Raw genomic sequence first — 26,665 nt, 5'->3', positions numbered from 1 at the left:
GGGTTGAGAGGGATTAATAAATCAGCCGCGATGGAATGGCAGAGCAGACTTGATGGGCCAAATGGCCTAATTCTGTTCTCATGTCTTATGGGTCTTATTGTTGTGCGTTCACTGGGTTGTAACAGTGTTGTAATTGGTTGTAAAGCACTGTGAGATGTTTTGAAAGGTGCTGTGGAAAATATAAGCCTTTCTTACAGTGATGGAGAGTCATTCTGTGAAGTGGATGAAAACCATCAGTTGAAGTTGACTGTGGGCACTTTATTACAGAGCAGAATCGGAATATAAAATATTAAACAAGAAACAAGCAATGGAGGCTACAAATCTACAGCTTGAAAGAGCAGTTTTCCAACCTCACAGATTAATCGGCTTGGCAAATCTGTAGCTGTTCGGAGGATTTTATTGCAAAGAGGCAACCCAGAGGCTAGGAAAATACACTTAGGTAGAGCAGTGGCAAGTGTGAAAAATGTAGGGGTGACGATAATGCAAATAAGCATTCGCTTGCTTTTTCAAAGAAGCGAAGAGCGTAGAGAGAAGAGGAGACTGAGTGCAGGAGGAGGCGGTGGGAATCGGGAGGAATTTTAGCAAATTAGACCAGGTGACATCTGCTGTTTTTATTTACTTATTTACTTTTTGAGACACAGCACGGAATAAGCCCTTCCGACCCCTCAATTCACACCACCCAGCAATCCCTCGATTTAACCCTAGCCTAATCACGGCTCAATTTACAATGAACAATTAACCTACCAACTGTGGACTATGGGAGCAAACCCACGCGGTCACAGGGAGAACGTACAAACCCCTTACAGACAGCGGTGGGAACTGAAGCCGGGTCACGGGCACTGTAATAGTATCACACTAACTGCTGTGCTCTCATTACGCCCCCTTCAGTGAACCTGATTATTGAAGGGAACGAGTACAGGAGAACCGGCAGCAGAATAACAAGGGGTATGAAGGGAGTGTTTCTGAGGGGAATTGCTTTGGAGTTCAGCAGGGCAGATGCCTCTTCGCGCCGGCCCTTCCGAAGCCCATCACCCCGGTTGCAGCATAGGCCACCAACAGCAGCTCACCAGCGTCCTCTGTCCTGGGCCAATCGAAGGTCGATCGGCCCCGCGGCTTCCGCCTTCACCACTCAACTTCGTACGCAGTCTTGGCAAAGATCCCTTCTCTCCCAGGGATGAGGTCTTAGGAGCTTCTGTTGGTGTTTGTGTAGCTCTGGGTTTTTCCCAGTTGAGCAGCCCTTCTCCTTTCACTTCTGGGCCTGGAACCATCCATGATGCACGGTAGAGGTGGATACCATAGAGAGAGAGTGCAGAGGAGATCTACAAGGATGTTGCCTGGATTGGGGAGCATGCCTTATGAGAATAGGTTGAGTGTACTCGGCCTTTTCTCCTTGGAGCCTCGGAGGATGAGAGGTGATTTGACAGAGGTGTATAAGATGATGAGGGGCATTGATCGTGTGGATAGCCAGAGACTTTTTCCCAGGGTTGAAATGGCTAACACGAGGGGGCACAGTTTTAAGGTGCTTGGAAATAGCTACCAAGGGGATGTCAGGGGTAAATTTTTCACACACAGAGCGGTGGGTGTGTGGAATGCACTGACAGTGGCGGTGGTGGATGTGGATGAAATAGGGTCTTTTAAGAGCCTCTTAAATAGGGACATGGAGCTTAGAAGAATAGAGGGCTACGCGCTAGGGAAATTCTAGGCAGTCTGTGAAGTAGGTTACATGGTCAGCACAACATTGTGGGCCGAAGGGCCTGTAATGTGCTGTAAATTTCTATGTTCACGCTATGTGTAGAGAATGAGATCAGCTGGCTGCTTCCCTCTCTCTCCCTCTGGTCCCACTGAAGCCCTCAGTCTTGGCCAAGTCTGCCTCTCAACTACCTTGCCTAGTGATGGATCAGCCTTTGAGTCCCTCAAGCCTGTTCAGTGGGATTACAATAAGTGAAGAACTTGGTGTGGGGCCGCCCTGACTGATCTCCTCAGGACAACAGTGCTTCAGCACTCGGTGACAGTGGAGAGTGCAGCAGGACACGGGGACCTTGAAGTTCAGGCACCCAATTCCTGGAAGGTGAAGTTGCAGGGCAGTGGAGAAGGCTTGTGGCACACAATGGCTTTCGTCAGTCAGGGCACTGAGCACAAAAGTTGTGGGGTTATGGTGTCGTCGTACGGGATGCTGGTGAGCTACCGTGCTATAAGAAAGATGTTATTAAACTGAAAGATTACAAAAATGATTTACAAAGTTGCTGCCTGACTTGAAGGATGGAGTTACAGTCAGAGGTTTTACTGGCTAGAACCGTATTCCTTGAAGCATAGGAGACTGAACGGTGATCCTATAGAGGTATATAAAACTATGAGGGCCCTAGATTGGGTTAGGGCAGTCAGGGTTGTACTGGAGGGCGCAGATTTAAGGTGAGTAGAGAAAGATTTGATTTGAAGTTGAGGGCAGCTTTTTTCACACAGAAGGTAACGAGCTGCCAAGAGAAGTGGTTGAGGCAGGTATAATAACCGTATCTAAAAGGTATTTGGAGGGACACATGGAGGGAAAACGTTGGGTCAAACGTGGGCAAATAGTACTAACGAATGGGCACTTTGGCTAGTATTAACGAGGTAGGCCGAAGGGCCAGTTTCTGTGCTCTATGACTCTATGTGCAGAGGAGTGATTCTGATCGAGAGGGTCTCTCAAGGAAATAGTCCAGACTGAATCAACCGAATTCTCTTCTGCTGTACTATTAAACTGTCTGACATTCAGACACTGGCAAGGAATAAGTTAGAATAGGATGAATTCAACAGAAAGGCAAAAAATAAATGGATTGGACCGGGAATTCTTCCAATAGGAGGAGGCAGAAGGGAAGTCTTGGAACCCAGGGGCCACAACGGGGCAGAAAGAGGGGTCAAACCTTTGAGGACATACTTAACGCACTGCTGAAGAAGCCACGCAATCACTTTTAAGTTAAGAGGAGGCAGCAAATCAGCTGTGATGTTACTGAATGACAAAACAGGCCCATGGGGCCTTCTCAGTATGGCTGTCGTCTATCAGCCACATCTCTTCCCTCTCAGGGTCTCTTCGTCCAAACAGCTACCTACAGGAAACATGTAAATAAAACTGAAAGAGTACAGAGAAAATTTACAAGCACATTAGCGGGACTGGAGGACCTGAGTTATAAGGAAAGATTGAATAAGTTAGAACTGTATTCTCTGGAATGTACAAGATTGAGGGGAGATTTGAAAATTATGGGGTGGGGCGTCTAGGTAGGGTAAATGCAAGGAGGCTTTTTCTACTGTGGTTGGGTGAGACTGCAACTAGAGGTCATGGGGTAAGGGTGAAAGGTGAAAAGTTTAAGGGGAACATGAGGGGAAGCTTCTTCACTCAGAGGGTTGTGAGAGTGTGGAACGAGCTGCCAGTGGTGGATGTGATTTTGATTTCAACACTTCAGGGGTGTTTGGATCAGTACATGGGTGGTCGGGGTATGGAAGGCTATGGTTCTGGTGCAGGCTGATGGGAGTAGGCAGGTTAAATGGTTCGGCATGAACTAGATGGGCTGAAGGACCTGTTTCTGTGCCGTACTTCTCTCTGACTCTGTGACACAACTACGGGCAGTGTTGAGGGTGGTGGACACACAAAAGCTTCCAGTCTTTCCCACCGCTTTCCAAAACCAGCGGTTCACGTGAGTGAGTTGGGGGGAGGCCATGATGGCGTCAGTAATGCAGCGACTTCCGAGCCTGCCTTCAGCGCCAACCTCGCTGCATTTCCCAACGATGCATTTCACTGCAAGTTTCAATGCACATGTGACAAATAAAGTCCATCTTTAAAATGACCTTTGTCGCATTATGTACACAGAGCGAGTGCTGTGGAAAATCCCCATGCCCAATCTCGGGATTGGCGAATGGTGATTCTCGGTGTCTTTTCACTGGGAACAAGCTCCTGGTCCAAAGTTCAAAGTAAATTTATTATTCAAGTATGTATATGTCCCACGAACTACCCTGAGATTCATTTTCACACAGGCATTCACAGTAAAACAAAGAAATACAATAGAATCAATGAAAAACTACATACAACCAAGGACTGACAAACAACCCACGTACAAAAGAAGACAACCTGTACAAATAAATAAAATAATACCAAAAACACAAGTGTAGAGTCCTTGAAAGTGAGTCCATAGGTTGTGGAACCAGTTTAGAGTTAAGAGGTCGGAAAATTAAATGAAAACATTACATAGAAGAAACTTAGCCTCCTGTTACTAAAGTCCAACGTAGCAGCAATGGACTCAGTGGCCACTTTATTAGATACACCTGTACACCTGCTCGTTGTGTCTAATCAGCCAATCATGTGGCAGCACCTCAATGTATAAAAGCATACAGACATGGTCAAGAGGTTCAGCTGTTGTTCAGACCAAACTTTAAACGGAGAAGAAATGCGATCTGAGTGACTTTGGCCGTGGAATGATTGTTGGTGTCAGCCAGGGAGGTTTGGGTATCTCAGAAACTGCTGATCTCCCGGGATTTTGATGCACAGCAGACTCTAGAGATTACAGAGAACGGTGCAAAAATAAAAAAAATCCGTTGTGTGCCAGATCAGCGGGCAGAATGAGAGAGGTCAGAGGAGAATGGCCAGACTGGTTCAAGCTGGCAGGAAGGCGGCGGTAACTCAAATAACCATGCGTTACGACAGTGGTGTGCAAAAGGGCATCTCTGAACGCACATCAAGCCGGACCTTGAAGCAGATGGGCCACAGCAGCAGAAGACCATGAAGATACACTCAGTGGCCACTGACTGTACTCTATCCTTTCTAATAAAAGGCAACGTCTGTCTTAAAAAAAATTACCCACATCCATATCTTGAGCCATATGACACAGTAACGATTAGCTTTAATTACCAGCAGCTTGTGTCCTGCTGAAGCTGATTATAACTCTGTTTCGCAACATTCGCTGCTGCCTACTAGCCTTTGCTTCCACCCCCTCTTCCACCCGGCTAGAGGAGAAGGGTATTTGCACTTCGACAATTGAGAGTAATGATGCGATTTAACATCGTGGGCACAGAGAGTGAGGGAGGCTCCCCCCCCCACCCCCGTATGGTTTTTAAACAAATAAAGGCGCAGAGGGTGTGTGGGGAACAATGCAGCAGGTGGTTCATTTTAGACACTTTTCATTGTGATTGGATACTGCTGAGCTGTTGTTTTCCCCGTCTATTCCAGGGCAGGGGTGGGTGGGAACGGTCCCACTGTTTGACCTGCAGGATATCGTCGTGGTAACAGTGTCTAGGTACCAGAATAACAATCCTTCTACCCACCCCCCCACCACCACCACCACCCTCTTCAACCTCACCCTGCACTTCCCCTCAGTTGTTTCATCCTTGTTGCTATAGAGCAGAGGTCTGACAAGATTGGAAACCTTCCTGTAAATAAAAGAAAGATATCACCTGTACTCAGTTCAAAACCAGAATTACATAGCATTAAGTAAGTTCCCTCACTGATTTTAATTGTCACCTTTGATATTTCCACATAGAATTTCCCTTGGAAAGCGGACATCTGATTTTTTTTAATTTAGCCAAAGTTTCCATTATTCTTTACGGATTTCATTTAATTTCATTTTATTTCATTTAATGAGAGGATAACGTTCTGCATTATTGCATTACAAAGACTCGTAATAATGTTATTTATAGAGAAATGATCCAAAGTAGGCTGCCCAAGCTATGTGCAATTCAATTAGTCAGCTGCAGAGTTTAGTACAGTTTTCCATTACATACTTGGTTTGCACATAATGAACCCTGGAAATCCTTTTGGAGCAGTATTCCGTGTCAGATTTTGGCAGGCTTCTGTGAAAACGATGGCCCTCGAAGACCGCACTAACATTTGTGCCTGAAGGACACCTGTTAGTGCCGCATTTCTGCTGGAACAGTTGCCGCCATTTGATGGTCAGTTTAGTCATTTGTATTGTAATATTTAATATGCTTCACATTTCTTCTCTTGCACACTTAAGCCCATCGCACCTACTGGGCCATAGGCCTCTGATGGCAAGATCCTCCCCCTCCCAGAGATGAGCTCTTTGGTGTTTCTGTAGCTCTGGGTGTTCATGGGATGGTGTTGGTAGCCCTGTGACCTACCCTCTTCCCTTCACAGCGAGGTTTGTATGACTGTATCCTTCCTCTCCCAGGGATGAGGACTTGGAGCTTGCGCTGGAGTTTCCATGGTTTTGGGTTTTTACAAGATGGGGTTGCTAGCCCCGTGCCCAACCCTTCCCCTTTCTCAGCCAGGTTTGGGACTGTCCATGGCAGAGTTCAGATTTCTCTCCTCTCCCCGCATTTCTTTCTGGCATTCCCCATATCACAGGGAAGTAAGTGGAGTTTTGTCGGCGGCTCGAGCAGCCATGATTTTATTGAATGGCCGAGCAGGTTCAGTGGGCCAGAGGGCTGACTCCTGGTCCTGATCCTTGAGTCCCTATGATGGGTCTCGGCCTGAAATGTTGATTGTTTATTCCTCTCCTGGCCTGCTGAGTTCCTCCAGCGTTTTGTGTGTGTTACTATGGATTTCCGGCATCTGCAGAATCATACAGTTAAAGGTTCACACTTCTCCCATTCTTTATCTCCTCCAAGACCAGTGAAAGTAATCAGCCACCTTGCTACCACCGTGTCTAAAGTTGCCCCATCTATATGGCCACTGTAATCCTTGAGACAGCTTTTAGGAGGCAGTCTAGAGCACTGTTAAGATAGGCAAGACTATCCAATGTGAAAGGAGCAGGATACGAGCTTGTCTTGCAGTTGAATTGTCAGTGGCCTGATAATATTGGCGGTGGATGGACTACATCGTGGTTTCAAAGACCTAAGGTAGATGGAGGGTGTTCTAACTGCAGTGTGGACCTTGTGAAATTCCTCAACCATGCTTTGAAGTCTTTGCTCCCTCAGTGCATTATCCAAAATTGATGCCCTCCCCCTCCCCCCCAAATAACTTAGCCGCCTTCACTTCTAACCTTTACATTTTGGCGCAATGATTGGAGGTGGCATCCATGGTCAAGGTTGGGTCCATGTACCCAACACTCCCAGCTGTACTGACCGGTACAGATACAGATGTCAGTCCTACGGTGAAGGAATCAGGTAGCAAAGGACTTGCCAGGAGGCGGTGGTCGACCACAGAAACCCAGACCCTCAGATTAGAATTGGCCGGGCATCTCAAAACTACCAAATACACAACACAGAACATCGAACACTTCAGCACAGTACAGGCCTTCAACTCATGATGTTGTGCCGACTTTTAACCTACTCTAAGATCAAGCTAACCCATCCTACAAAGCCCTCTATTTTTCTATCATCCATGTGCCTAACAGTTTCTTAAATGCCCCTTACGTATCTACCTCGACCACTTCCCCTGGCAGGGCATTCCACGCGCCCACCACTCTGTGTAAAAAAAAAACCTGCCTCTGGCATCTCCCTATACTTTCCTCCAATCACCTTAAAATTATGACTCCTAGTATTAGCCATTTCTGCCCTGGGAAAAAGTCTGCCTATGCCTCTTATAATCTTGTACACCTCTATCTAGTCACCTCTCATCCTCCTTTGCTCGAAAGAGAAAAAGCCCTTGCTCAGGCTTTCCTCATAACACAATTCAAGGGTTTCTGTAAGACAATATGCATTGCCCCCCACCCCATCCAGTTCAAGAAGTTTTCCTCACTGCTGCCTTGGAGGTTATCCCTCTTCCTAACCGTGGTAGGATGGAGACCAAAATTTCCTCAAATCATCTCCAACAAGGTCAATGGATACTTATTCAAATTTGAGAAATGGAGGGAAGACTTCTGATCATTAAGTATTGGGTCCAAGGCAAAGCTGGGTGTGTTCTGATGTCCAATATTTTAGGGAGTCCAGCCGTCCTATTTAAAATCCTGTTTAAACTGCATCTTACCCCAAACCCCGCGGGACTCAGGGTTTGGAGGGGAAGAAAAAATGGAGGAAAAACATGTAAATATTTATTTTTTTTTAATATCATCTGACTAAAGAAGGAAAGGTGTTCGTCAAAAACATGTTTGTTTCTAGGAAGCTAAAATATCCCACAGTCCCCAAAGGATTAATTATGTACACAGGTTATGAAAAAATGCATTGCAGAATCAGAGAAATGAACTTCATATTTCCACTTCTCCTCACAGCTCTGTCACCTGTAGAATCCGTACAATCCCACAATACGCATCAGGGAATTGACATTCCCAATGGGAGTATCCCCAGTTAATACTGTGCCTTTGATTGACAGTTGATTAGATTTCCTTTAATAGATTTGGGATTTAGGTATGACAGCATCCTGGGTCTCACACTGACCAGTGTATTTTTTCCCACTGGGTGTTTAGAAGTGTGCAAGTTTAGTTTGACCGGACTGTGTGACTGACATAAACACAAGATGCTGGAAATCCAGAACAATACACAAAAAAAAAATGCCAGAGGAACTCAGCAGGTCAGGCAGCATCTATGGAGGAGGAATAAACAGTCACCATTTCGGGCCGAGACCCTTCATCAGGGCCTGAAACGTCAATCATTTATTCTCCTCCATAGGTGCTGCCTGACCTGCTGAGTTTCTCCAGCATATTGTGTGCGGCTGACAATTTGAACTCTGTCAATTTAAGGTCTCACGTTAACCAAGTGCTTCAGGCTATCTGCAAGTAAATGCATTTTATAACCAGTAAAAGAAAAATTTTCTTTCTTAAAATGATTGTCACCTGAATGCCAAGTTTACTCGTTTTCTTCCTGGTCTCAAGATGAAAAATGAGAGGATAAAACCAGTAAGGAGTCGAGGGGAACTTAGTGTAAATAGCGGACTGCAGTACGATTTAAAATGGAAGTTAAGATATTAAAAGTAATAAAGAGGAAAGGAAAGGAGATGAGGTTAGTCACAGGTCTTTGAACTCCAGGAGCCTGTGTAATATCACCACACGGAGGAGGTACAGGAGCATGAAGACCACCACTCAATCTTTTAAGAAATCTCCTTTCCCTCTGCCATCAGATTTCTGAATGGTCCATGAACCCATGATCACTGCCTCATTTTTCGTCATTTGCACTGTTCTTGTAATTTACAGTAATCTTTATAAACACACGAGATTCTGCAGACGCTGGAAACCTTGAGCAGCACACACAAAATGAGGGAGAAACTTGGCAGGTCAGGTAGCACATACGGAGGGGAATAAACAGTCGAATTTTCAGGCCAAGACCCTCCATCAGGACTGGAAAGGAAGGGGGCAGAAGCTGGAATCTGTTCTGTACCCCACGATATTTAATTTATGCACTTTGCTTATTTATGCATAATTAATTTGTAGATTTTATTCTCACTTTTCTAAGTTATTGTGTGTCATGTGCATTACGCCCTGGTCCAGAGAGTCATTGTCTCATTTGACGGTATACATGGATATAGTTAAATGACAATAAACTTGACTTGACTTCAGTAAGAAGGTGGGAGGAGGGGAAAGCGTAAGGAGGGAGGGGGAAGTCAGAGAAATTGATGCTTTTCCCTATTGGGTCGGAGGCTCTCCCAGATATTTATTGATGAAGGGTCTTGGCCTGGAGTGGTGACTGCTTATTTCCTTCCAAAGGCTTGCCGAGTTCCTCCAGCACTTTATGTCTGTTGCTCTGTATCGCTACCGCAAAACAACAAATTTCACGACGTTTGCCAGAGGTAATAGACCCGATTTTGATTCTGAGGATTCTGAGAGGAAGGGTGAACTAGGTTAGCCGTATGAGCATTGTACCTGGGCTTTAGCTCTTGAACTCTAAAGGAAATGCAGGGACCATCATTTAATGAGGTCCTTATCCTTTATGTGAGCGGCTGTCAGCAAGGCAAGGGGTTAAGTGTTTGAACTCTTCAACCTATTGGAAACCTTTTGGCAGTGATTTCCACAAAGATGTCTCCAGACGCTGCCCTGTTGCGGCCTTTTTTTTTACAGAACATCTGCCTCCTCGAGACTCACTCCAGCTTCCAAGTGTTTACAGCTAATCCTACATTTTCTCCACAGAAAGCACAGCAGCCATCGTTAAAATGATATATGGATGTTCCCGATATTGAAAAAAAAATGCCTGCGAATTATTCAATTTGACAACGTACAAACAATTCAAAAATGCTATTGTAATGGTGCTCCCTATATGGAAGTTTGTTCGTGGTTACGTCAACTGCAGACTGCGATAGAGTATTGTGCAGCAGAGGACGTTGTCCGTGACTGACACATCTTACAGGGGGAACCGTTGCATTTAAATACAAACACTGACGAGTTATTTATGCTTGTTATGCATTCAGCCTATAGGTAAGGTCATCAGGCTAGACATAGTGTATGTGTGTGAGTAAATGGTCAAGTTGCTGTGGGGCTAAGTTTGAGCTCTTTTGTAAAGGTGGGTGAGGAAGACCCTGTAACTGAGGTGAACGTGCCTTGTGGCCCGGCTTGTGTTTGCACTTGCCTGACCACCTGTCATGAGGCAGAGCTGTCCTGGTTTCCCTCAAACGCTGGTTAGAACATAGAACATAGAACACAGCCCACAATGTTGTGTCAACCTTTTAAGCTACTCCCAGGGGTGCACAACCTGGGGTCCATAGACCCCTCGGTTAATGGTAGGGGTCCATGGCATAAAAAAGGTTGGGGAATCCCCTGATCTAAGCTTTCCCTGCCACGTAGTCCTCCATTTTTCTATCCTCCATGTGGCTACCTCAGAGTCCCTTAGATCTCCATAACATATCTGCCTCTACCACCACCCCTGGCAACACCTTCCACACACCCAACACGTTTCTGTGGAATAAAAAAACTACCTTTGACGTCCCCTCTCTATACTTTCCTCCCATCGTCTTTAAATTCTGCCCTCTCCCCTTATTAGCTCTTTTCACCTTGGGAGAAAGTCTCCGGCTGTCCACTCGATCTGTGGTTCTTAAAACCTTGTACACCTTTACCACGTCACCTCCCATTCTCTCTCGCTAGTAAAAGAAAAGGCCCAGCTCACTCAATCTGTCCTCATTGGACCTGCTCTCTAATCCAGGCAGCATCCTGGTCAATCTCCCCGACACCCTTGGCAGTGACGTCCAATTCCGGAAGAGTAGAGGGTAGGGGCGGAATGATAACCTGCTTGTTCAAGGAGGATTGACCTGTTGACAGTCCACATAAAGACACCAAAATTAACCATTTCAAAGTAAATTTATTATCAAAGTACAGTTTGTGTATCTTACCATATACTACTCTGAGATTTATTTTCTTGCTGGTATTTAAAGGGGAGAAAAGGAAGATTTTACAAAAAAAAACTATACATAGACAAAGACTGACAAGCAACCAGTGTGCAAAAGAAGTCAAACTGTGCAAATAAGAATAATGCTGAGAACATGAGTTGTAATCACCTTTCGTGATGCTACATCAAAGTCGCGCAGCTTTTAAACGGCATGGAAAGAGTTGCCTTTTGACTGGTATATCAGCCTTTCAAAGTAACAGCAGGTGTGTGTCAGAGGGTCACGGCCTGACCTCTTTGGGAAACGCTAATACTCGTCCCCCTCCCTGCTGCACACACCAGCCCCACACTGCCCCCTTCCCTTTGCGTACCTATTATCAGGCTCCCCCTCAGCACAACCTTCCCCAGTGCCAGGGAGGCAAGGGAGCTCAGGCACGATTTAACCCACTCCAAGCGTCAGTTTTCTTGGGGGGGGGGAGTGTACCCTCATTCTTCTCATCATAAAAGCCACCAAATTCGCATCTTTCAGCACAGCCTGGCTTCTGTCAGAGTGGAAGACCTCTCTGAATGCGGGGCTGCTCTGAGCACCATTCTCCCTGGCCCGGACTCTTGCCTCCGCTCAGCTTTGATGTCATCTGCCGTGCATCCCGCTCGACTCCAGTTTAATCTTACAGTCAAGAATTATGCTCAGCTTTTGCATCTCCCTTGCTGAAATGTGCATTTTCCGTGCCTCGTGTGTTGTGCCAGATAATGGCTCAGCCTCCAGGAGACGCTGTCCAGAAGGGACGCGCCTTCACGTTTCCCTTCGCTCGTTGTTTGGATGCTGCCTTTTGCAGTGATTATTCCATATGTAGGAGCTGACCAGGCCATTTGGCCCATCGAGTCTGCTCCATCATTCGACTAGTGCTGATTTTTTATTCCAACTCTGTTCTCCTGCCTTCTCTCTGTCCCTCTTAAGCCTCCCTAACCAATCAAGGATCTGTCAATCTCTGCCTTAAATGCACTCGGTAACTAGGCCTCCGCTGCCCTCTGTGGCAGCATATTCCACAGATGTCACCACTCTCTGGCTGGAGAAATCCCTCCTCGTCTGGGTTTTAAAGAGACATCCCTTTATTCTGAGGGCTGCGTCCTTTGATATGTAACGGCAAGGGATTTACATCAGAAGCAGGAAGGGGGCTGGCTGAAGGAGAATGATGAGGAAGAAAGAGGAAGAGTTGGCAGAAGATATGGGGCCACTGGTCACTTCTCCCTGGAAGCTGTTTCCGAAACTCACGGCCGCGGGGGCTGGCGGAGCTGCAGGCTCAACCTGAATAGAGATAAGCATCTGTCGGCAGAGACGGCGGGGAGATTTTCAGCAGAGACGGCGGGGAGATTGTCGGCAGAGACGGCGGGGAGATTTTCGGCAGAGACGGCGGGGAGATTGTCGGCAGAGACGGCGGGGAGATTGTCGGCAGAGACGGCGGGGAGATTTTCGGCAGAGACGGCGGGGTGATTGTCGGCAGAGACGGCGGGGAGATTTTCGGCAGAGACGGCGGGGAGATTGTCGGCAGAGACGGCGGGGAGATTTTCGGCAGAGACGGCGGGGAGATTTACAGCAACGCCCACAAAATGCTGCAGGAACTCAGCAAAGGCAGCAGCATCAGTGGAGGGAAGTAAACAGTCAACGTGTGTCAGGAGCCGACGTGTCGACTCCACAGATGCTGCCTGACCCCTCGTCTCTTTGTGCGTGTTGCTCAAGACTTCCAGCACCTTTGGAATAAATTGAGATTTATTTTCTCGCAGGTATTCACAGTAGAACAATAGAATCAATTTTAAAGTATACACAGAGACTGACGAACAACCAATGTGCCAAAAAGTGTGCAAGTACAAACAATAATAATCATCAATAAATAATACCGAGAATCTGAATTGTAGAGTCCCTGAAAGTCAGTGCATTGAACATAGAACAGTACAGCAAAGGAAAAGGCCCTTCAGCCCACAGTGTTGTGCTGAACCAGATAAATTAATAATCAAGCAACACACATAAAAGTTGCTGGTGAACGCAGCAGGCCAGGCACCATCTATAGAAAGAGGTACAACTCGACGTTTCGGGCTGGGACCCTTCGTCAGGACCTGGCCCGAACCATCGGCTGTACCTCTTCCTAGACATGCTGCCTGGCCTGCTGCGTTCACCAGCAACTTTGATGTGTGTTGCTTGAATTTCCAGCATCTGCAGAATTCTGCATATCTGCAGATGTCCTCGTGTTTGCGTTTTTAAATTAATAATCAAATAGCCACCTAGTGTTCTGTTTGTGGAATCAGATGGAAGTTGAGGTGAGTGAAGTTATCCACGCTGGTTTGGGAGCCTGATGGTTGAGGGGTAGTAACTGGTCCTGTACCTGATAGTGTGGAAACTAAGGCTCCTGTACCTCCTTCTTGATGGGATGGTCTTTGATGATAGTTGAAGGGTAATATCTGTTCCTGAACCTGGAGGTGTGGGACCTGTAGCTCCTGTACCTCCTTCCTGATACTTATACTTTATACTTTATTGTCGCCAAACAATTGGTACTAGAATGTACAATCATCACAGCAATATTTGATTCTGCGCTTCACACTCCCTGGATTACAAATATTAAATATTAAAAATAGTTAAAATTAGTAAATATTAAAAATTTAAATTATAGCTCATAAATAGAAAATAGAAAAATGGGAAGTAAGGTAGTGCAAAAAAGCCGAGAGGCAGGTCCGGATATTTGGAAGGTACGCAGCAACGAGAGGAGAGCTTGGCCTGGATGCCGCTTTCTTCTGGCAGTGCTCCCTGTAGATGTGCTCAGTGGTGGGCAGATATGTTGGGTCTATTGAGGAGAGTCGGGGGGATGGGGAAGGAAACGATGGTCCAATCTCCCCAGAATGAAGAATGATACACATCCACTCCACAACTCCCCACCGATCCTGCCCAACACCCATTGCTCTTTTCTCCACACTGTTGACACTCATGCCATTTGTGTGTTTTTTATTAATAAATTAAACCTCACCTCAGTAAACACAATGACTGGACAAGCTGAAGGAAAAAGTAGTTCAGAGCTGAAAAGGCTTTTGACTTATAAAGTATTCATTGTCTCTTAGTAACAGGCTATAGTTTATCATTTCACTTGAAATGACAATGGAAATTGATACTTCATCACTAGGCCACAGAGAAGGAGACACCAACTGAAAGGCAGGAATGCGTATTTTTTTACCATAACAGTTTGAATCTCAAATTTCAAAGAAAGCATGAATAAAGAGGTTGTTTTATTAGCAAAGCAGAATTGGATCTGAAATTGCTGCTGTTGATAAAAATCACTTCAAGTGCAGAAATGACACAATAAATATAATTGGCTTCAAGTATTTAAGGCTATATTAACTAGGGCTTTCCACCCCACTCACACCTGTAATGGGTTTTGAATGTATTGTCAACTAAATGGAGTGGATCCAATTGGGAGAATAGAAATAAAATCAGTATTTAAACACTGGCGATATTAATCAGCAATCAATATTATGGTGGTTAATCTTCCCCGGACCTCATGACCTATTCCGTGGCTTCACTGCAGTGATCTTTTAAATCTTATCCGCCTCCTCTTTAAGTTCAGGTTCAAGTTTATTGTCATCTGACTCTGCTGGTTGTCCATCGTGTCTGACGACGGTGACAGGAAACCTGTGCGGGAGAGTTTTATGAAGTGGAGGAGCCGTTGCACTGGGGTGCTTCCACTCCCTCGACCTTGGAGGTCTGGGTCCAGTGGCCCGAGCAAGCATCACAAACTGGGGTCTTCCTTGGTGGCAGTAGATGGCCCATGATTCCCCTCTCCCTGTCCCCTTCCCACTCTCAATCCACAAGATAGACCCATATCCAAATCAGGTTTATCATCACTCACATATGTCATGAAATTTGTTTTTTTTTATGGCAGCAGTACAGTGCAATACATAAATTACTACAGTACTGTGCAAAAGACTTGGGCACCTCCCCTTTCCTCTTCTACTATTCCCTACTCTGGCCTCTTACCTCTTCTCACCTGCCTATCACCTCCCCCTTGGCCCCCTCCTCCTCCCCTTTGTCCTATGGTCCATTCTCCTCTCCTATCAGATTCCTTCCTCTCCAGCCTTTTACCTTTCCCACCCGCCCGGTTTCACCCATCACCTTCTAGCTGTCCTCCTTCCCCTCTCCCACACCTGATGTCCTCCCCCTTTCTTTCCAGTCCTGACGAAGGATCCCGGCCCGAAATGTTGACTGTTTGTTCATTTCCATGTAAGCTGCCTGATCTGCTGGGATCCTCCAGCATTTTGTGTGCGTCACAAGATGGGCTCTGCCTTGGTTGCATTGGATGACGATGACGTCTTCTGTGCCTTGCATTGCCCTTCACTCTCCACTGAGCATTGTAGTATCGCTTCCCCCATCCGCTGTAGCTGACGTTGCATGCGAGGACAGGCATGTCCCTGTCTCACTGGGGTATGAGGCCACCGGCTTTCCTCACCTGGTTTAGACTGTCTGTCACAGCAAAGCAGTGTACCGGGGTGTGGCCACTGTCGCATGCAAACAGCTACTCGGAGCCACAGGTGAGAGCTGAGTATCTGGTAGGGACCAAAGGTGTGTGAGCTGCCCCAGAATGGACACAACAAGCCCCTTCACCAGGGGTGCTACCCCTTCCTGGACTCCCCATACACTGTATACAACCAAATGAAGCAATGTTCTTCCAAACCACAGTGCTCCCACGAAACATATATCAGACACAGCACATAAAACAAATTACAGTGAAACCCCGTTATAACACGATCGTTTGGGTCCATAAAATGCCATTGCGAGAAAAGCAGGGTCGCGCTAAATCAGGGTTGTTGTTACTGTAGATCTTTGCGTTGATTGAACCCCTCACGTCGGTGAGCGTCATCTTTGCTAGCCGGTGTACAGTCTGGGATCATCTTGTAGCAGAGGCCTGTTTCGTCACAGTTGTACACTTGTTCTTCCACGTAGCCACCTTCTAAGAGAGTTTTTAGTTCAGCCGGGTATTTGCTGGCAGTGGCACTGTCAGCTGAGCCAATTTCCTCTGACACTAACACTTGAGAAATCCCATGACAGTGTTTAAACTGGTCTGGCCATCCACTGCTGGCTTTGATCGCGTCAAGTGCGTGAAGCTCACCTTTCACAGAAAACAATGTTCTTTTTCTAGCATTTTGTTCCACTTTGAGCAAAAAAGGTCCAATGACTCACACAAAATGCTGGTGGAACGCGGCAGGCCAGGCAGCATCTGGTCGAGACCCTTTGTCAGGACTAACGGAAAAAAGAGATAGTAAGAGATTTGAAAGTGGGAGGGGAGGGGGAGACCCAAAATGATAGGAGAAAGCAGGAGGGGGAGGAATGAAGCCAAGAACTGGGAAGTTGATTGGCAAAAGGGATACAAGGCTGGAGAAGGGGGAGTATGGATTGACATGGACATGGATGGAGACCAATGACTCATCGTGTTAAATCGGGGCGCGTAAAATCGGGGTTTCACTGTATTACCACAAAATATAATTCAAAATGCATGTAGTGCGCAGCAGAGGTGAACAGTAGGCAGCTCACTGTTTTATTGATGAGACCCTAGTAGTGGCAGAGTACTCATCCAGCCTCAAGCTCGTCATCTTCCGTGGGAAGAAATTCCTACGTACCTGGCTTTTAAGTGATCATCGCGTACCTTAGAATATAGAGCGGTGCAGTACAAGAGCCTTGCACAGTGCAACATCGAGGACAGCTTCCAAAGGTGATGCCTCAAAAAGGTGGTATCCATCATTAAGGACCCCCCCCCCCCCCCCGCCATCGTCAAAGACATGCCCTCTTCTCATTGCTACCTTCAGGGAGGAGGTACAGGAGTCTGAAGACACACACTCAACATCTTAGGACAAGCTTCAGATGGATGAATGAATAATAAACCACCCCATGAGCACTACCTCGCTATTTTAGCTCTCTTTTTGCACTACATATTTAATTATATGTGTGTGTGTATATATAGCAATTTATAGTTTTTCATAATGTACTGCGCTGTATTGTTGCCATAAAACAACAGATTTCACAATATATGTCACTGAAGGTGTGGCATGGCAACCAGGTGGTTAGCGTAACGTCTTACTGTGCCCGTAACCCGGGTTTAATTACCACTGCCACCTGTAAGGAGTTTGCACGTTCTCCTCGTGACTGCTTGGGTTCCCTCCAGGTGCTCTAGTTTCCTCCCATACTCCGGATCTGTACGGGTTAATTGGTCACATGGGTCAAAATTGGGCTCGTTGAGCCGGAAGGACCTGTTACCATGCTGTACTTCTGAATAAATCAATAAATTGTTCTTTCAACACCACACCATCAGTGACGGGGGCCGTCACTGGAATCTGAGGTGTGTAGGGATTTATTCTTTTAGAAGTTGACAAACCTCGGGAATTTTCTACGTCAGTTTTTTATTTGTTTATTGAGATACGGTGCGGAATAGGCCCTTCCAGCCCTTCGAGCCACGCCGCCCAGCGATCCCCCGATTTTTAACCCTAGCCTCATAACAGGACAACTTACAATGACCGGTTAACGTACCAACTGGTACGTCTTTGGTCTGTGGGAGGAAACCGGAGCACCCGGAGGAAGACCCCGCGGTCACAAGTTAGAACGTACAAACTCCTTACAGTCAGCGGCGGGAAAGATGAAGGAGTCAGTATCTGGTTTACTATACAGACATATGTCGTGAAATTTGTGCTGCAAGACATAAAATTTATTATACGCAAGCTACAATAAAAAAATAGTGCAAAAGAGGAATAGTGAGTTAACGTTCGTGGGTTCATGGACCGTTCAGAAATCTGACGGCGGAGGGAAAGAAACATTTTCATAGATGCTCCCTGGCCTGCTGAGTTCCTCCAGCATTTTGTGTGTGCGTTGCTCAAGGCTTCCAGCATCTGCAGAATCTCTTGTGTTTGTGGTGTTATCCCCGTTACTCTAGCCAAAACTTATTCCTCAATGAGCATTGCTTCAAAGATGCCATTTGGTCTTTATTGCTCTTTGTAGGATTCTTCTGTGCACAAGCTGGTTGTCCACATTACAACAGTGACTACAAAAGTACTTTGCTGGCAGTATCACACCAGAGATTTCATTAAAGGGACAATTAAAATCAAAGTTCCCTCTAATTTTTTATATACCTGTGCGGACCAACCATTGCTCTGAGCAGGAAATTTTTACAAGGCCTGAAAAATGGCAGAAATTTAAATGTTTTTTGTAATATGCATATTATGAATATTTAGAATGAAAATTGACAAATTACATCATTTGTTTATTAATTGAAGGGTAGAATGAAGTACAGTACAACAAAGAAAATGTCACATGTTTTGTAAACTTTTTCTTATCTGTCTTCATCCCAGCTGTGCGGCAACAAAGGCTATGTGCACGGGAGCATTTCAGTTAGTGTGCGGCCACGCACCCAGGCAGCTTAGAGGGAACAGTGGATAAAATTCCTAATCTTTCATCAGCTGCGGGTACAGGTAGGCTGGAGGATGACAATTGATTGTGCTACCTGTTTTCCATCTTAGATCCTGACAGAGTAGTCTCCATATCGTAGTAGTCTGTGGTTTTGATAAAATAATCTCTTTATAACACAACCAATGAGTCACTTTCAAAGACTCTACAACTCATGTTTTCTGTTCTATTTGTCTATTATTTTGTATTGCAACTAGTCTCCTTTTGCACATTGTTTTTTATTTGTCCGTCTCTGTTTGTGAGTAGGTTTTCATTGATTGTGTTGTATTTCTTTGTTCTACTTTGAATGTCTGCAAGAAAATGAATCTCAGTGACACATCCACACTTTGAAACTTATTGGGTGATGTGATATTAATGTTAAGAAGGGGTTGGACAGCGATATTAACCCCATCTGTGAGCGAGAAGTAGAAGATGGACGTGAATATAAGATAGCCATAAGTTAGTCAACTAAAGAATCCTGGTTGGATTTTCTTTTCCTCACAGCAAGGAGGGAATATGGCACTCACCGAGAGGGGCTCTCTGTTAGTCAGCATCAGCCATGATGTTGCGTGCTAACTGTCGACATGATAGGCAAGGCAAGCAGTGTGATATGGAGAGCAAGCTGTTGCCCATGTAGCAGGCTCCCCCTCTCCACGCAGCTGATGGATTCAAAGGAACGGCGGAAGCCGATATAGTTCGGCACCAGCAGTGTTGCAGGAGTTGCCAGCCAGCATTGAACTCAACATAGGACTGCCTCAGGGTCTCCAGCTCTGGATTTTTTCCTCGGGTTTTAATCCTGAAGCACAGGTTTGAGATCAGAGTTTTCCTCCTCCTCCTAGGTGAGCTTCCAACCGTGCTGACGAGCCCCATCTGCCCAAAGTGACTGGTTTTAAGGTGCCAGTAACCTGCCTTTGCCCCTTCTCCTGTCAGTAGAAGCAGTTCTGCACGCGAAGGCCAGGAGCTGGACTTGATTGTCAGCAGCAATTTGGGACGCACACCATTTAATAGGTAGTGGGAGCTTATCCCCGCTACCACCACCACCGCCCCCCTCCCAGCCCCAATAGTTATAGGAAAGGAAAGGTACGTCGCATCTGGCATTTCTCCGGTTAGTGGGCGATTTCCCTCCACGCCTCTCTGACGTAGCGGGGAACCGCGTACAAGGCAATTCTGCTGGGTGAGTTTCCAAAGAGATCAGCAGCTCGTAAACCAGCATGGTTGAAAAGCAGGGGAACCGGCTGGATTCGAACTCGGGACCTTTCGTCTGACACTGATACCACTGCGCCACCAGCCGGGTCGGTTATAACAACCTTAAGAAACCATAATGCTCACTAAATCCTGGAATACCTGAAGCAGATTGGCTTCGGGTACACAGGACAAAGAGGGAAAATGGGAAGCTTTAGATCAGTTTGCCAGTTGTCAGTCGAAACTCTTTTTAAGGAGATGGTAAGAGGATGTCTGGGTATCACCACAATTCCCCAGAGTCAATGAGGCCTAGTAAAGGAACGTAATGGCGGTTAACGCAACACATTACAGTGATGGATGTAAGAACGGGTTCAATTCCTGACTCTGTCCATAAGAAGTTTGTACTTTGATCGCATGGGCTTTCTCTGGCTGCTTCACCTTCATCCCACATTCCAAAGACCAACACACTACAGCACTGTGCAAAAGTCTCAGGCACCCTAGATATATGTATTTAAATAAGACTTCTGCACAGTACTGTATTTGTCAATGTGAAATGGAGAGCAAGTTTGTAAATCTGGTGGGAACAAAGGATGTTGGTAAAGGTGAGGGTGGAGTGCTACGGGAGGGGTGTGGGACGGGTGGCAGGGAAGGAGTGCCAGGGATGCGGGATGGCATGAGCACAGACACACCCAGCCCTGAGACACCAGGCAAGGTCATTTGATTCCGAACAATTGGTTTATTGATCATTACAGAATGTCTCACTGGTGCTTCCCGCTCCCTCCCCTCTCCCTTCCCCTTTTCCCAACCATGATTCCCCTCTCCCTGCCCCTTCCCACTCTCAGTCCACAATAGAGAACCATATCAGAATCAGGTTTATCATCACTCACATATGTCATGATTTTTTTTGTGGCAGCAGTACAGTGCAATACATAAAATTACTACAGTACTGTGCAAAAGTCTTTAGCTCCCTAGCTATATATGTGTGCTCAAGACATTGGCACAGAACCCTAAGTTGTGGACATGCTATGTTTTTGCCGGAAGCATGACGTTTCTTTAGAACTGAGATGAGGAGGAATTTCTTTAGCCAGAGGGTGGTGAATCTGTTGAATTTAATGCCACAGATGGCTGTGGAGGCCAGGTCTTAAGGGGTATTTAAAGCAGAGGTTGATAGGTTCTTGATTAGTAAAGGTGTCAAAGGTTACAGGGATAATGGATTGAGAGGGATAATAAATCAGGATAATGGGATTGAGAGAGATTATAAATCAGTCATGGTGGAATGGTGGAGCAGACTCAATGGGCTGAATGGCCTCATTCTACTCCTGTGACTTATGGCCTTATGGACACTTGCAAGCTGCAGCAGCACCTCCCCAATGCAAGCAACACATTTCACTGTGTGTTTCAATGTTTCACCGTACCTGTAACAAATAAAGCCAATCTGTACTGTCTGACAAATTGAGCAGAGACTTGTGAGGGTGGAACCAGTCAGGTATATAAAGGGAGACCGGTAGATGTAGTATATTTAGATTTTCAGCAAGTTTCCACCTTGTTACACCTGGTTACATTCCGCTGCCTTGGAGGTAAAATGAACGGAGGGCAGGTGAATGGACAGAAAACAGAAAGTGGTTGGAAGCCACAGTTGCTGCTTAAATATTTAGAACGGAGATGAGGAGGAATTTCTTTAGCCAGAGGATGGCGAATCTGTGGAATTCATTGCCACATGTGGCTGTGTTGGCCAGGTCATTGGGTATATTTAAGGCAGAGGCGGACAGACTCGTGATCAGAAAGGGCGTGAAGGGATACGGGGAGGAGGCAGGCTACTGGGACTGAGGGAAATTGATCGGCCATGATGGAAATGGTGGAGCAGACTCGATGGGCCAAATGGCCTCATTCTACTCCTATATCTTACAGTCTTAACAAGCAGGTGTACCTTATAAAGTGATTCGAGGCTGACACTTACCTGCTTCCCCTCAGGGCAATGAGGGATTAGAGCATGGGAGTTCAACTGCTGTATAGAGTTGGCAGAAAATGTGGGGCCAACCCGCCACATTTCTCCCAAGCTGATTTCCGAACTCAGGATAAGAAATGGAATCATAGTTATTATCACTGACACATGTCATGAAACTTGTTGTTTTATGTCAGTAGTAGAGTGCAACGTGTAATAAATTACTATAAATTAAAATTTTAAAAAATAGTGTACAAGAGGAATAGTGAGGTTGTGTTCATGGGTTCATGGACCGTTCAGAAATCTGATGGCAGAGGGGAAGAAGCTGTTCCTACCATGTTGAGTGTGGGGCGTCAGGCTCCTGCACCTCGTCCCTGTTGGTAACGCTGAGATGGACATGAAAACCAGTCTTGCTAGTGACATTCTCATCCATGGAGTGAATAAAAACTTTGTGCTTGGGTCGCTGGTCTACAAGACCATGAGACATAGGAGCAGGATTTGGCCATTTGGCCCATCGAGTCTGTTCTGCCATTCCATTAAGACCGATCTATTATCCCTGTCAACCTCGTTTTCCTGCCTTCTCCCTGTAACCTTCGACGCCCTTACTGACCAAGAACCTGTCAGCCTTCACTTTAATATACCCAATGACTTGGCCTCCATGGCCGTCTGTGGTAATGAATTCCACAGATTCACTACCCTCTGGCTGAACAAATTCCTCCTCAGCTCTGCTCTGATGGGATGTCCTTGTGTACCGAGTCTGAGTTTGAATGGATGGGATGGAAAGCATGCAAGCTGCTTTGTCTTGTTCCATACTTTCATGGAAGTTCAAAGTAAATTTATCAAATACCTTTACTTTACCATATACCCTGAAATTCATTTTCTTGCAGGTATTTACAGGGAAAAATAAAGAAATACAACAGAATTTTTGAAATACTATGCATAAAAGAACATAGAATAGTACAGCACAGTACAGGCCCTTCGGCCCACAATGTTGTGCCGACCCTCAAACCCTGCCTCGCATATAACCCCCCATATAAACAAAGGCTGACAGACAACCGATGTGCGAAAGAAGACAAACTGTGCAAATGAAAATAATATTGAGAACATGAGTTGTAAAGAGTCCTTGAAAGTGAGTCCGTAGGTTGTGGAATCAGAGTTCAGAGTTGTGGTGAGTGAAGTCATCCACTCTGGTTCAGGAGCCTGATGGTTGAAGAGTAATAACTGTCCCTGAACCTGGCGGTGTGGGATCTAAGGGTTCTCTACTACCTGTCTGATGGTAGTCGTGAGAGTTGTTGGTGTTGCATTTAGCCAGGTATTAAAGTATTGCTCTTGACTTGCTCCTTGGAGACAATGGAAAGGCCTTATAGTGACTCACTTACCATAACATACTCATCATCCCTCCCACGCAGGTAGCTTTTTCTGTGACTGATCTAATACAGTGTTTGATCCATGGAGAATCCCAAGATGTTGATGTCAGGAAGCTCGGTAGCAGTAATACTGTTGAATGTCAAGGGGATGGGCATGGTCTGACATTTGAGTGGGATGAATGTCACTTAAGAATCTGAATAAGAACACTACCCAGGCCCTTGCATGTGTTATCATTGATAGAAAGACAGATTGGAAGTTTGAAGTAATGGGCAAGATCAGCTGCCAGGTTTGAATGGGATGAGAGACAGTCCGGGTAAGGATTTCAACACTGATTTACCCAAGTGTCGCTACGTGTACAGGCCCTATGACCTTCAACGTTGTGCCAACCTCTTAGCTTGCTCTAAGATCAATCTAACCCTTCCCTCCCACATGGCTGTCCATTTTTCTTTCATCCACATACCCGTCTAAGACTCTCTCAAATGTCCCTGTTGTATCTGCTTCTACCATCACCCCTGGGCCATGCTCCACACACCTACCACTCTCCCTGAAAAAAAAACCTGCCTCTGATCATTTCCTCCAACACTGTAAAGTTATGCCTCTTGTATTAGCATTTCCACCCTGGACAAAGTTTCTGGCTGTCGACTGGATCTCTGAAAGTGGAGCATTCGCACCCAGTGGTACTGCGCGTCGGCTCAGTCACGCTGTTGCACTCAGCTGCCGGGCCTGGTCTCTCCTGGTAATTTACTGCAAATGCTGCCGCTGTTTCAAGACTTCATCCCGGTGACAGTTCGAATGTGACATTCTGTATGACTGGGTCAGGAACAGGATGGGTCTCGGAATAATTACAGCCTGTAAATTGCAAATCCACTGCACAGCTGCTCACACATGTCGCTAGCAACAGATTGCGAACAATTTCTTTTTTTCCCTCCCTTTGACTCCGTTTCTCAAAGAAAGGCTTGTGGGGAAGTCACCCAGCAGCACTCTCTGCTACTCGCACTTTACATTTTCCCCTAAAACTACTGCTTTTTTAAAAATTTATTTAGCGATTCAGCACGCTAACAGGCCCTTCCAGCCCGACAGGGCCGCGCTGCCCACTTACTGTGACAAATTGACCTGCCAACCGGTATGTCTGGAGTGTGAGGGGAAACCGGAGCATCTGGAGGAACCATGAGGAGAATGTGTAAGCTCGTTACAGACAGCGGTGGAAATCAAGGCCAGGGCTCTGGTGCTGTGAAGCGTTACGCCACTGGGACCCCACACAGTCCAGCGTCCCAGGCGATTTCCATGAGGTGGTCCTCGGGCCTAGCTTCCAGGCTTCTATCTGAGAAGCTTCTGCTTTGTCCTCCCCCCTCCCACCCCCCGCCATGTGTCTTATCCCTGTTTTCCGCCAGTCCTGGGGAGCCTGAGCTATGACCCAGTGCTAATGAGGCTTCTTGTTGTAACTCAGGAAGAGTGGAAAGGAGTTTATCAAGTGTCGGATCACCAGTCTCGATTTCAACACAAGGTGATTAACCCTGCCACAGCAGTCTCCGATACTCTGACCTTTGACAAGTTGTTCATGGGATTTTGCTTCATCGTTTTCTTGTCACTGGAATTTTACTTAGAGTACTCTGCAAACGTCTTAGGCATATATATATATAGCAAGGGTGCCTAAGACTTTTGCACAGTTCTGTATTTGTCAACGTGGAGCAGAGAGCGAGTTTGTAAATCTGGCGGGAGCAAAGGATGTTGAGAATGCCGGGGTTGGAGCGGGTGTGAGACAGGTGGCAGAGAGGGAGTGCCAGGGATAGGAGGTGGCACGGGCACAGACACACCCAGCCCTGAGGCACCAGGCAAGGTCATTTGATTCCAAACAAATGGCCTATTGATCATTACGGAATGTCTCTCTGGTGCTTCCCACTCCCTCCCTCTCCCTTCCCCTTTTCCCCACCATGATTCCCCTCTCCCTGCCTGCTTCCCACTCTCAGTCCTCAATAGAGACCCAAATCCGGATCAGGTTTATCATCACTCACATTTGGCATGAAATTTGTTGTTTTTTTGTGGCAGCAGTACAGTGCAGTACATAAAATTACTACAGTACTGTGCAAAAGTCTTGAACACCCGAGCTATATATATATATGTGTGTGTGCCTGAGACTTTTGCTCAGTGCTGTTATGTCCACCATTTTCAAACCAAGTGTTCCACTGTTTGAGGCAAAGGGGCATTATTTTTAAAATTGTTTCTACCTCGGGTAGATGCTGTGTCCTGAAGGAGCTGAGGGAAGGGTCCAAAGATGCTGAGTGGTCCATCAGTCACTCTCTGTCAGCGCTGCTCTCCCTCCGCACAGTCCTCTGCCCCACCAGCTTGACCTTCAGCAGTGACCTTTGACACCACACCACCAGTGACCAAGGCCGTCACTGCTGTCTGAGGGTGGCAAACCTGGGGGAATTCTCCGCACCATTTGGGGTATTTAAAGAAGACGAAATCGGAACCAGGTTACGTATCACAGGCATAGGTCGTGAAATTTATGCTACAGTAGCACAGTGCAAGGCGTAAAATTTACTATGAGTTATAATTAGAAATAAAGAGTGCGAAAGAGCGATAGTGAGGTGGGGTTCATGGGTCCATTCAGAAATCTGATGGCAGAAGGGAACAGGCTGTTCCTGAATCAGTGAGTGTGTGTCTTCAGGCTCCTGTACCTCCTCCCTGATGGTAGCAATGAGAAGAGCGCACATCCTGGGTGGTGGGGGTCCTTAATAGTAGATTCCTGAGACACCACGTTTTGAAGATGTCCTCAATGGTGGGGAGTGTTGTGCCCGTGATGGTGGTGGCTGAGTCTATATCCCTCTGCGGTCTCTTTCGATCCTTTGCTTTGAAACCTCCAAGCTAGGTGGTGAAGCAACCTGGTGCAAATACTTGAAAGATCAGCGAGCCGAGCTGGTACAGAACGGAGATGGGGCTTGCGGCAGGTCAGTCACGATCATGTTGGATAGTAGCACAGGCTTGAAGGGGCTGAGTGGCCTGCTCCTGCTCCTCTTTCCTCAGCGTGAGGGCTTAGTTCAAGTCTCCTGGAAGGAGTAAAGGAGAGCCAAGGGAGAAATCTCCTAACACAGAGGCAGGAAGAGCTTGGAACTCACTGCGTGAAAGGTAATGAAGACAGAAGCCGTCATTGCAGTTGAAGAGCACTTAACAAGCTTGTGATATTGTGCAGACTGCAAGATTAGGGACTGGAAAATGGGATTAGGTCAGCTAGATCTTTTCTAACCAATAAGCCATCTCCTTTCAATAAATATACAAGATGCCGATTTCAAGGGGTCATCAAGGGGATTAGGAAGATGTAGCTGATCCTTGAGATCATTCTCAGCAGTGTAAGGGAACAGTGTCGTTTCCCCCCCACCCCCCACCGTGTGCCTTTATCCCAGTTTTCCGCCAATCCCCGGGAGCATAAGCCAAGGCCTAGTCTAACAAGGCCTCTCGCTCTAACCGTCTGCGTGAAGGAGAGATGGCGAGGAGCTGGCGGACGCCAGCAGACCCTATTTCCACACAAGGTGATTAATTTTGCT

At 46.3% G+C, this 26,665-nt stretch overlaps 1 protein-coding gene across 3 annotated transcripts in view; it reads left to right on the top strand.

The window, feature by feature from the left end:
• Positions 1-26,665, top strand: part of casz1 (castor zinc finger 1) — a 497,282-nt gene that overhangs the window by 235,239 nt on the left and 235,378 nt on the right. For all 3 annotated transcript variants that reach the window (XM_072244987.1, XM_072244989.1, XM_072244986.1), the window contains exon 4: positions 18,538-18,657. The gene's annotated coding sequence lies outside the window, so the exon portion shown is untranslated. The remainder of the gene's footprint in view (positions 1-18,537; positions 18,658-26,665) is intronic.

This window comes from Mobula birostris, chromosome 27 (genome assembly GCF_030028105.1).
Source record: "Mobula birostris isolate sMobBir1 chromosome 27, sMobBir1.hap1, whole genome shotgun sequence".
Classification (NCBI taxonomy): Eukaryota; Metazoa; Chordata; class Chondrichthyes; order Myliobatiformes; family Myliobatidae; genus Mobula; species Mobula birostris.
Note: the sequence above shows the minus strand (reverse complement) of the source record. Positions and strands in the feature narration are given on the sequence as shown.